Genomic DNA, 11,970 nt, shown 5'->3' with positions numbered 1-11,970 from the left:
CCCAAATCTGGAACCATTAATATGGGCGTCTTGCTGTGGGAGAGTGAGAAGGGAGAAGGGAGAGATTAAAAGGTGAAGAAGAGATGCAGTGAAACAAAACACTGTGATTTTTTTTCAGTACTACTTTCTCCCCTTCATTCCTTGAAATAGTCATTAAATAAACTTTGTCTCTCCAGAAAATTCAGGGCTCTTCATTGTAAAAGAAGGATCTTAACAGACCCCCTTTTTTCTGATACGTAGCTCTACATTATCTATTTAAAAACGGCCTTCCCTAAGAAGCATCTTGTAAAAGCTGGAGTCAGGGGGACAATTCACAGTGAATAATTCAGCACATTTTGTCTCATTTTCTGTTCCCAGATTGTCCCGGAGGCAATTGTGATTCCTTCGAATGTATTGGAGTTTACTCCCAGGAGGTTTTAAGGGTATTATTTTTAGACTGGATTCATGACTGAATATGATACTTGCTACTTGATCTCTGTTGGCCAGTTATTATTAGAGTCAGGCAACTATTCACAGTTGAACTAGACACAACTTATTTAAAAAATGCAGTCTGTTTGCAAATTATCCCCAGTGAAGTCAGGTTTTTCTGTGGCTGTTTATGTTTCGCCTTCTATGAGCCATACATGCAAAGAGACACAACCAGGAAGGGCCTCCAAGGAAAGGTAAGTATGACTATTTCGTATTCATTTCTTCTCATTTCATCAGCGCAGCTCTATCAGCTTACAGATGAGAGGATGAGCATCACATATAGTTTGTTTACATTCATGAATTATTGGCTAATATTCATAAATGTTCAATTAATTTACAATTCAGACAACAAACAGCAGGCCACTTTTGGTGCAAATGCTCCTCCAAACATTAACTGACTGCTCTTCATCAATGTCTTGTGAACATCCTCATGAATGTGATTCATTTACTTACATATTTTCAACCATTCTGGTAAAAGGAAGGATGGAGATATCAAGCCCGTGAATCACAAGCTTTTGTGCCCAAATGCCTCTGGTCTTAGTAGGTCATGCCATTGCGATGTGATATATAGCTGCGGTTGGCCATATAGTTAATCATAGACTCATAGAATCATTATGGTTGGACGAGACCTTTAAGATCATCAAGTCCAACTGTTAACCCAGCACTGCCAAGTTACTACTAAACTATGTCCCTAAGCACCACATCTACACATCTTTTAAATACCTCCAGGAATGGTGACTCAACCACTTCCCTGGGCAGCCCATCCCAATGCTTGACAACCCTTTTGGTGAAGAAATTTTTCCTAATAAATCTAAATCCAATCTAAACCTTCCCTGATGCAACCTGAGGCCATTTCCTCTTGTCCTAAACTAAATGCTTGCATGTGTAACAGGGGGAGATACACAGATGAGCAAACTTAAAGCATGTTGCCAGTAAGGCAAGTGCAGAAATGCCATCAGGCGATGGTTGGGCCCCAAAGCCATGCAGCAGGGTAGGTGGGGAGTGACCTTTTTGTCACCCTTTCTACAGCTGTTTTTACAGATTTGGTACCCTTCTTCATTGAGACCCCAATCATCCTGAAGCCTTCCAACTGCCTGGTGGCACTTGTACTTAAGCGATAGTGCCGGGCAACAAAGTCAACAGGAAAAAAAGTGTGACCACTTTAACATTAAAGACACGTTCGGCAGTACAACACTATTAATACAAATCTTTCCACTAGTTTTAAGGAGGGAATTAGGCCCTTGGCTTAGTCAGAAAAAAACAGCTGCAGATCATGCTTATTCCCTTCACGTCCCAAGTAAAGTTCTGGCAAAAGGCTTTTTTTTTTGTTAATTCGTTAGTACCATAAGATTTCGGCTCAAAAAGGGAAAGCTCTAGTTAACCTATTTTGGTGAACGACAACATGAGCACACAAAAGCTGTGATTTTAGCAATGACAGAAAATAATAAAACCCAGTGTTTTCGGGAATATTGCTCCTGTTCCCTGGCCAGTGAGCAATACCATTATCTTATTTGGGAAGCTGCAGAGGGCAGTTTCTACCTGCAGACACTGGGGTCTTCCCTGGCTTTGCCCCAGCGCTTTCTCGTGCCCAGGGAAAGCCTTTTGTGGGGCCCTTAAGTCCTGATTATAAACTGAGGATAGGGCATTGAGCTGGGAGAAGATCAGAATCAGCTCCAATCCATTCCTTTCTGGTGAGTCCATGGCCTCATACAAGGTTGGTGAAAGCTTTTCTTTCCTCCTCATTCTCAGCTTTTCTGTTACTCACATTAGCCCAGGCTGTTTCAGGGGTAAATATTTTCTCTAAAGTACCTTTTATTACGTTTCTGAGAAAAGACTAAGCACATTTGGAAAAAAAGTCTCTGGAGCTATCAGAGCAGTGGTAAAGCTGGCAAGAATAAACGTTTCGGCTGTGCAATGCCCAGACCATCAAGGACAGAGTTTTCTGTTGAAAGGAGTAAGTGGATGCTTGTAAAAAAGGCAGACCCATAAAAGTATAAAGGCTCCACATACTTTATACTGGATGTCAGCTCACTTCAGGATGTAACTCAAAATGCTGCAAATGGCCTGTAATAGACCCAGCGCTCTTGGCCTCAGGTGACTCTGCAGCTGCTGTTGCTCTGCCCATGTGCAGAGAAATGGCTGCTGTGGGCTATCCTCACCTGACATGTCGCTGCCAAACATTTCAAAGGGGCTCCTTGTGCTCACCTTGCTCTTACGGCCAAGTTTGGCCCAGTCATTGGGATGGCTGGAGTCAATACCCTGCCACCAAAGGGAAGTAGTCGGCTTAGCCTGAGATGGGAAAGCAGAGGAAAAATGCCTGCTGGCAGTGGTTTAGCAGGTGATTTCACCAAGTGTCAGTGTTTACAGAAGTTCTGATTTCAGAAGTATGTTGGGGGGTAGTATCTGCCAAATCCCCCTGAAAACCAGTCACTGCCATTACTTGCAGTGGAGCAGTACCAGGGGTATGTCCACACCGTCTGCCTCCATCGGCAGCTGAGAGGTGGGATGGGTGGTGGTGGCTGGCATATCCACCCACAGCTTCACCACCTGAGCCTTGCAGGCAAGTGAATAGATAGGAATGTGTGCAGCTAAACATATATTCATATTTCCCTATGTCTTCTGTTTACAAAGAAACCCAGCAAGCTGCTGTCAGTCAAACCTTAAGCCAATGCCTCATTTATTAGTGCAATTATTTGCTTAAAGAGTGAATTTCATATGAAATCAAAACAACACTTCATGCTGAGTTCAGTAAACATAAATCAGACTTCCATTTGCCTTTGTTTTCCCCCGGGTGCCCATGCTTTATACAGGCTACAGCTACAATAGCTTTGTTAAGATATTTGGCTTAGGCTCTTTTAATGCCATTATCACCCTTGCAGACATGGCATAGTTTGCTATCTCTTTTATGAGTTCAGTAACATATTTACATCTGTCATACTTCTTTTCCCCTGGTAATTAGTGGGTGAAAATGGGAGTGCCTCACCTTGCTGTCCTCTGAGAAAAGTCACAAATTTCACGGTAGCTCAGTTTTACAAACTGTGACACAAGAACATTTCTAATTAATACTGTTATTTCTCAAAAAGAAATATTCTTAGGAGAACAAAAATAAAAACCCTGCCTGTTCAAAAATTACTCCAGAAAGTCAAGCAGAATGATAAGCTAAATGAAGTTTTGATAGAAGCAGGTGCCTTGCCACAATGGCAGAGCTTCTTAATTGACTCTTTTGAAACAGTACTTCTGTTGAAGAATTAGGTCTGTTTAAGTAAGTAGCAGTACAGTAATTTCTGAGGCTAAACTGCACTTAGTGACAACAAGGTGCCTACTCCAGCCTAGTGCCCATGAGCACAGCAGCAGTGAACACGAGGGAGACAGACTCTTCAGGATGGAAATTGCAGAGAAACTATCCAATGAAAGCACAGACTGGCATTCTCTCAAGGATGCTCCTGTTTTAATGAAACTCTCCTTCTTCTCACCAGAATGTAGTTATTCAAATAGTCCAAGCTAGACTGAGGTTTCAGCCAAAGAAGGCCCATGGCTTAGCCTGAAAAGGTGATGTTTGGTGCTGACAGAGGGTCCTGTGTGGACAGCTGAGATACCCCAGCCCCAGTCACATCATACCCTCGACCTGGTCCTGAACTCCTGCAGAGACCACCGAGGGCCAGGGGACAGGAGCTGAGGGATGTGCATTTGTGATGCTGGCTGGTCCCCTGCTGCAATTGCACCTGGGCATTATACCGAAAGGCTTGAATTCAGCTGAAGCTTTGTCAGAATGTGAATTAGTACTTCTAGCTGATTTCTTTTAACTTTGTCCCCTGTACCGGTGTCCCCTTTATCCTGCTACCCTGGCCTTGATGGCACAGAGCAAGGTCGTGGGCTGAGAGAGATGGAGTCAGGTAGCCAGTTCCCAAGGTGCCAGCTTGTGATTACCCTGTTCGTCCCAAACTGCCCCAAGCCAATGCCACACCAAAATTATTCATTGGAAGACTTTGCCTGGAGGGAACTGCAAGCTCTATTTCTTTAATGGTTTTAATGGTCAGAATTGTGCCAGGTCAAGCCATTTAACTGTGTATTTAATTAGTCATCTGTATGCATGCAACTTAAAGGCGTTCAGCTGTGTTATTTTATAGAGATTAACTAAGTGGGCAGTAAATCATCTATGCCAGCAATAAAAGTATTTATAGCAGTACTCCTCTTTTTTTTTTAGCTATTATTGCTGCATTGTTTGTACTGGTAGAGGGCTGCATAAGAATAGTTCTCCTCTAAGAGGTGGGAGAACCACAGTTTGGGGTTTTGACTGACACCGACTAGAAACAACAGTGGGCAACACAGAAGGAGCTGAAATGTGAAGTTCACAGCCAGACAGCCCAGAAAGTTATTGCCAGCTGCAGGCTTGCTGTGTTAAAGAAAATAAACGTGCAAGCAACTTGGCCCTGTGGAAGATCATAATTTAAAGAGGAATAGAAGAAGAAATACGACCTGAACTGTTAGGTAGTAGTTCTCTGGCTTGAATAAATCTTAAGAGTATTTGGCTGCTAACAGTTCACAAGTTCGCACTGGCAAAATAGTGCCTGGAATCAGTGCAGTTAGCCTCCTGGTCTTGCTTGTTCTGTGAGTGAACAAACCGTTTTGTATGTAAGTGCCATTGAAATGCTGCAAGGAACTGCGGGACCATGATCTTGCATAGATAAAATGCATGTTTGAGGTGGAGAAATTTTTTTGCACCTACATCACATGGAGAGTCCCTCCTAAACAGAAGCAATGTGCTTGTTGTCAGTTTTGCACAAATGTTTTCTGCACTGCCTTTCACAATAAATCTTTCGGAAGAACACTGGCAGTTTATAACGAGCACTGACCTGTGAAACGGAGGAAAACAGATATTGTTAAAAACCTTGGCTCACTTGCTCGGAGGTCATGCGTCAGGGACAGGTAACTTTTGAAATGGCGCATGGGGAGTTGTTTGAGTGGTACAAGCTGCAATAGCAACACAACTGACCCGAGTGTGTAAGCCTCTTTGCACTACTTGGCATGTTTAGCCCAATAAATAACATCACAAGACACCCGTTCCCATTGCGCTGTTATTCCAGCGTGACCCAGATGGGTGGCCAAAGGGTTTCCACATGTGTGCTTTGCTCTCACAGAGAGCAGGCAATGGAGTCAGGTGTTGTTAATTGCTGTTTACCACGACCCTGCCCCCCTCAGCTCAGGTGGAGGCAAAAAGCAGGAGACATCCTTTTTCACCACAACTTTTCAAGCAATTCTTGACCTCTAAATTTCTCCCTCATCTTTCAGTCAGGTCAAGTACATGTTTGCTGCCTTCTTTCTTGTTTTTGTGCTGTTCCTGCTGCAGACACCCAGACAAATGTATGCTACTGTCTGCAGGCACAGTATTTAGCCTGAGGATTTGAAGTTTAGCTTCTGCTCAGACATTACTTCCCACTTGTCCTCTCGTGGGTGCTGTGCCTCCTGGAGCTGCCCGTGGGGAGTTGAGGGCCATGGACAGGGTGCAAATCTGTGCAGAGGTGCTGCAAAGTTCTCTGGCTTCCTTAGCTGCTGAGAGCTTAAAATGATTGCCTGGTCCAGCAGGAGGGATGGGGACCTGGACTTTTGCTGTTGCAGGAGATGGCTGCATCCATATCTTGTGCAAATCTGATGAGAAGTTAAACTGGGCCATTGTTTCTGCCCTTCAGCCGTAAACTCTCCAAAAATATTCAGCTATAGGTAGGCTAAAACACTTGATAAATTCAGGTCATGTTTGGCAAATACTTCTGTCCAAACAGCTAATCCTGCATAGGGAGAAAGGATTTTTGAAAGTGTGATATTTTTTTTCTCTATTAAAAAAAAAGAAAACAGACTTTCAGGGGTAGCTTTTCCCATTTTGAACCAAAACCATGTTTGGTTGATCAAACCATTTTCTTTGTCCCGAAATAAATGAAACAATTCACTGCAGATAGAGCACAAATAGCTTCTGGTCAATCCCAGACAATCATCTCAGAAGGGTGGGCATCTGCCTGTGAGCGATGCCTTTTCCCCTGCTCTCCTGCTCTTCAGCTTCCTTTCTGGTTCTATTCACACAAATTTGTTCCCCCTTCCCGGCTGAGCTGTTTTTCACTGTGTTCACTCTTCCTAACTATTAAATTAACCCACTGAACAAATCTTCTTCTCTCCCAAACAGAGAGATGTCCTCTCCCTCACCATCCTGCAGTCGCCTGGCTCAGCCTCTGGCTCAGAGGGTCTCCCTGGTGGAGGTGCGGGCAGGTGGGGACATATCGCTGCTGGCCAGGAGGAGTACACAGGCCTTTACTTCACTGTCCTGAGCCAACTGGGATAGGGAAATGCTCTTTGACAGACCCATTGACATGCTGCTCCAGTGGTGGCTCCTAGACTTAGATTCAGACACATGCTTTAGATTCATCCCCTGCCCAAGCAGGCAGTCTTTTGGAAATGTAGAACTCTTTCCTCTGGTCAACGCTGAGCGAGCTCTTTTGTCCTTCTGCACAACTGCACAGGATCAATCCAGAAAGGATAAGAGTTTTCCATTCCCCCAAAGCCCTTGGAAACCCTTGCCAGCTTTCGCTGTGCTTGCTCGCCGCCAACCCCTGCAGGAGCTCTGTTTGCTCTTCCTGTGACTGCAATTACCAGCGCTCCCCTTGGCAGCTCTCCCACCCTGGTACATTCCTTTTTGTTATGCTAATAGACACATAACCAGCTCCAGCTTCTGAGGCTGTAATACACCCCTTTTGATTCTCTAATCTACTTCTCTCCGTGCATTAGGGCAGAGAGCAGTTTGCCAAGGGCCCAGCAGAACGTGTTTAGCTGACTGATTCTAGTTGTTCCTATTAGATCCTGGCATGCTTCTGAGATTTGTCACTTCCACACAAATCACACTCCTAATCCTGGGATTTAGCAAAGTTTGGATGGATTTGGATTCTACTACATCTTTTTCAGGGGAGATGATAGCGCTCTCTGATGAAAGATCTCTGGATGAAAAACCTCTGTGCTAAGTACGAGCATAAGAAGAACATCCTTTTGGTCCAACATTCTCTCTTTTTTTTTAGTATAAGGGTGGGTGCCCATGTCAAGATGGCAGTGTGAGTGCATTGAGGCTCTGAACTTCTACTTGATACCTTAGGGGTGAAGATGTGATTTATGGTTGCCGTAGAGGCATGCACAAACATGGACATAATTTAGATCCTGCATTCCACAATGTGACCCTCACAGAGCTGATCGCTTGAATTACATTCCCAGGGAGCTGTGCTTCCTGGTGGAAACTCTTTGAAGTGTTCAAGCCCCATGGGACTCTCTTTCCTCCAAACAAAACATGAGTATTTTCATAAGTCTCGAGCAACACTATATGATTAAAGTGTTTCAACCCAATTTTATAGCCTTATTCTTCTTTCATTGCAAAGATGGCTGGCCTCTGGAGTGACAGTTTTTAGCATTTATACCACTGTACCATTTCGTGACTGGTTTTTGGTTTTTTTTCCCCACTGATACAGGAGGAGCACTTGGATTTATGGCTTTATGTCTAAAGGTCACATAACAGCCAGTTCACTGTATGAAGTCTGGACTGCAATATCACGAGGGATATTATGCTGTTCTACATCTAAGCAAAGCCCATATCCTACCACAAACACTCATAAAAGGGGGGGAAATGCAGCCCAGTGTGCAAGACAGTCAGGGAATTTTGGTGTGAAACACAACAAGGGCAGTTTCATCGACAAACACAGAGGGGTTGGGCAGGTGTTCAGATATAAGTGTTTTTAAATTCTTCTTCTAAAGAAATGTTTTTATATTCCTCTTCACCCTTCCTTGCAAACTTCACCTTCCATGATGACTGCTGATGGGGCTGTGGTTTGAACCTCTGAGAAACCTTTTGGGGATGGGGAAGTTGGAAGGGAAAGATTCCCATGGGTTGTCTAACTTTGAAGCATGGACATCAACGGATATTCATATGCAATTACTTTTTGCATGCCAGAAGTTGAGGATCAGGTCTGTGGTGGCTGACAAAAACAGCTGAATGTCCAGGCATCACATGTGAACACATGGAAGGAAGGTGGGATGGTTTTTAGTAGCACGAGCAGGGATGAAATATCATGGCTGGAATGGGATTTCTTCTGGAAGACAGACTACTGCTGCCTTTGCACAGATTGCCAGGCTCTCCCTGGGGTTTAGTTTGTTTGTTTAACCTCTCTCCGACAGTAAATATGACTTCAAGTTCTGGGATAACACAAGCTTTGACTTGGTACAAAATGGGCCACCTTTAAATGAGTTAGGGTGGAGCAGATAACCAGCCAAAGCCGAAGAGCCCTTCCACAAAGTGGGTCTTTCCAGACAGCTCTTGGGATGTGAGCACCGATGTTGAGCTTATCTGGTTCTCAGGAGGGCATGATATTTTTTGCCCTTCCTTTATCTCTGTCTAAAAGGAAAATGTGGGCAGTGCTGCCCTCTGAGATCTGCAGCAAGAGGCCTTTTTTACTGCCTTTCCCAATTCTCCGTAGCTCCCTAGTAAAATTTCACGTGGGTTACATTTAGCGTGCTTGATGGCTTAAGAAGAAACTGTTATTGGGAGGGAGTTAGATGCATTTTGTGTTTGGAAATTTGCTTTGTTGTTGTTGTGTTGGTCCTAACTCTTGCCTCTGAGCAGGCAGCTGCTCCCTGCTCCTGCTCTTAACATCGCAGAGATCTGCTCACTCCCAACTGCTACAGCGCTTTGTGCAGCCAGGGAAGAAAAACATCTGCCTGACAGACTGGTGGCAGGACAAGGCTTTCTCACTAGGCATGCTGCCCCCATTATTCTTACTTTAACAGCACAGCAATTTAAAAAAAAAAATCTGCAAAAAAGGATCCAGCAAAAATGCCTGTGAACTGGTCCCGATATGTGATCAGAAATCAGGGAGTGTTTGTGCCCCTGGCCACAATAACCCCTGAATGTTAGCATAACGAGGCAGAGAGTTAAGTTAGGTTTTGAGAGAGAATCCTTCAAGCGGTGGAGAAACTTTTGCCAGAGCAGTCCTACTACACCGTGCAAATCAGGTTTCCAGAAGTGATGTGTCCTGGTGGGCGCTGCCAGGCTCTGGGTTTTCCAGCGCTGCCTCCCACCCTGGCAGGGATGAAGCTGGGGCAGCGTGCAGGGCACTGAGACCCCCGCCTCTCCCTGCCCTGCCCTGCCCTGCCCCGCCGCCCTCCGCAGCCCCGTTCTCTTTCACTGGTGATGAAAATCTCTGTGGTAATCGTTCACCTGATTTGCGCATGTGATCAATTACTTCACTCGGCAAGAATGAGGTGTGCATGTGCAGGCGGTGGGTATAATCACCATGTTAAATGGCATTACTGATTGGGTTTCAGTTGTTGGTTACATCATGCCTTGCATTTTTTTTTAGACAATGCAAAAGTCAGGCTACACTGCAGGTGGGTTTAGATTTGTAGCTGTCCTCTCCTTTCAAAAATAAAAGCATTATCAATCCCCAAATTTTAGAAGTTGATAGTTGCCGTGGGGAGGAGAATCCAACTTGGAATATCCAGAAAACTAACATCAACAAGGAAACGCAAATCATGCTTTTATCTGATCTTCCGAGGAGGCTGACCTCTGTTTGGCCTGATGTAAACTGGCCCTGATGAATGTGTACTGCCTGGGTAGTCCCGGCTGAGCTATTTCCAGCACAAGCAAGAGGTGATTAGAGCAGTAAAAAGCCCCCTCCTGTAATTTTTTTTTAGTGATCCTGTGGCGGGCACCAGCAACCCTACAGTGCAAGGACTAAGGGAATAGGGGTTCATTTTATTTCTCTGTCAGGAAAAACGCACAGTCATAATCACATAAAATTCTGCACATTGGCTACTTTTTTTCCCAATAAGATGTCTCTTCAAGAAAGACAAAAATGGAGAATATGGCATAAGCCATGATGACCTCATAAGCCATTATAGTTAAGGAATACATGTAATTCCCTTCTGTGATAAATCTGGAATTGATCTTCCATTTATGTCCTCTTTTTAACAATAGGAGTGTGGTTACGGCTTCGGGGCCATGAAATGATTGCCGTATGGATGGTAATTTTGTTGTTGTCACTGCACTTAATTTGGTGAGTAGCCACTTTCTATTTCTGCCTTCCTAGCAGTCTGCCCTGCACCTCGGATGCTGATACAGGGTGGCTAACCACCGTGTCTTGCTGGGTGACAGCGGGCACCTGTGTTTTGGACCAGCTCTAACCATACACTTCATGTCCCCCTGCATTCGATGGGAAAGAAGGAGGTTGAGGATGCGACAGCTTTCCATGCTTGAGAGCACTCACTCGCTGCAGGGGTGGGAAGCAATGCTGCTTCCCCAGTGCAGAAGGAAACCCTTCCCATGGCTCCTCCTGGCTCCGGCTGCACAGGAGACAAGGGGATGCTGTGACCAAATTTGCAGTGAGTTCAGTGCGTGACAGTGCTCCTGGCCGGCCTGACTTGACCAGGGTTGCCCCCAGCCACTGCACTCACTGGGGGTGTCTGGAAACCACACAAGCATCTCGTGTTCCTGTAACCAGGGTCAGCACTGGCTGGGCTTGGCCTTTTGAAGCCCCCTGTTAGTGATACTGTCCATAAACCAAGGTGGCATGGCACCAGGAACACAGATTATGGCATAATTTGCAAGCAAGACCTTCACGTCAGAGTGGGAGAGCTGCGTGCCCTTTCTCCTCATCCTCTTTGCAGCAGGTTGGCTGAGGGAATACACCCCCCCAGGGCACAAGGGGCAGCCAGTTCAGTGCCAAGGGTATTACAGGCACAGATGCTACATGGGCATCCAAATCCAGGCACTGAAGAGCATTGTGTTGCCCCACGCACCACCCAAGTGCAGATAAAGCTCCAGTTATAGGCAGAGTGGAGACCTGGAGGGAAATACTACTGGGGACACCGGTGCGGGATGAGGGAGTGATGAGTGTCATGGCCAGCCTGTGCACCTGCGGTGGCTGCAGAGCGGGGCTGAAGAGCTTGGTTTTCTTTTTAACACTGCAAAGGAAAACTTCAGTGAAGGTTCAAAGGATAATAAGCAAGCCTTGGGTATATTTATGGGGTTTTCCTGCCAAGATTAAATGCAGCAGGAGAGAATGCATGGGAAGGCCTGTTTGAACCTTTGCAGGGCAGGCAATTAAGGCAAGCATCACTGCCACCGCAGAGGTCAGCGCACCTGTACCAAATAGGTAGTGGTGAGCCTCAGAGGAAGGATAAAACGCGGTCATCTCCTCAACCACTCTCCCAGGCTGATGCAATGGGAGTTACTTTACAAGGTACAAACTTCCTGCTGCCAGTGCCAGCTCTTGCGGAGTATCACAGGTTTCCTTATTGCCCTTCAAAGTGACGTTTCAGAGAGCCTGAGATAATGACGCAGATCAAAAAAGACAGGTTTGTTTAAACAGTATTTTCACAGGCAATATACTATTTCAATGGTTAACAGCATCTAACAAACAGGAACCTGCGTGAAGGTGCCCGACAAAGCTCGGCTTTCATCCTCTGCATTTGAAATAAATG

General features: G+C 45.3%; 1 long non-coding RNA gene across 1 annotated transcript in view; it reads left to right on the top strand.

Moving 5' to 3' along the window:
- The first annotated feature begins 565 nt into the window (after nt 1-565).
- The window catches only part of LOC141736144 (uncharacterized), a 35,269-nt gene continuing 23,864 nt past the window's right edge, over nt 566-11,970 (top strand). Inside the window, exons 1-2 of the long non-coding RNA XR_012584905.1 lie at nt 566-662; nt 10,466-10,544. This is a non-coding gene — a long non-coding RNA (uncharacterized LOC141736144). The remainder of the gene's footprint in view (nt 663-10,465; nt 10,545-11,970) is intronic.

This window comes from Larus michahellis, chromosome Z, assembly GCF_964199755.1.
Source record: "Larus michahellis chromosome Z, bLarMic1.1, whole genome shotgun sequence".
Lineage (NCBI taxonomy): Eukaryota > Metazoa > Chordata > Aves > Charadriiformes > Laridae > Larus > Larus michahellis.
The sequence above is the reverse complement of the archived record's forward strand: the minus strand, read 5'-3'. Positions and strand labels throughout refer to the sequence as shown.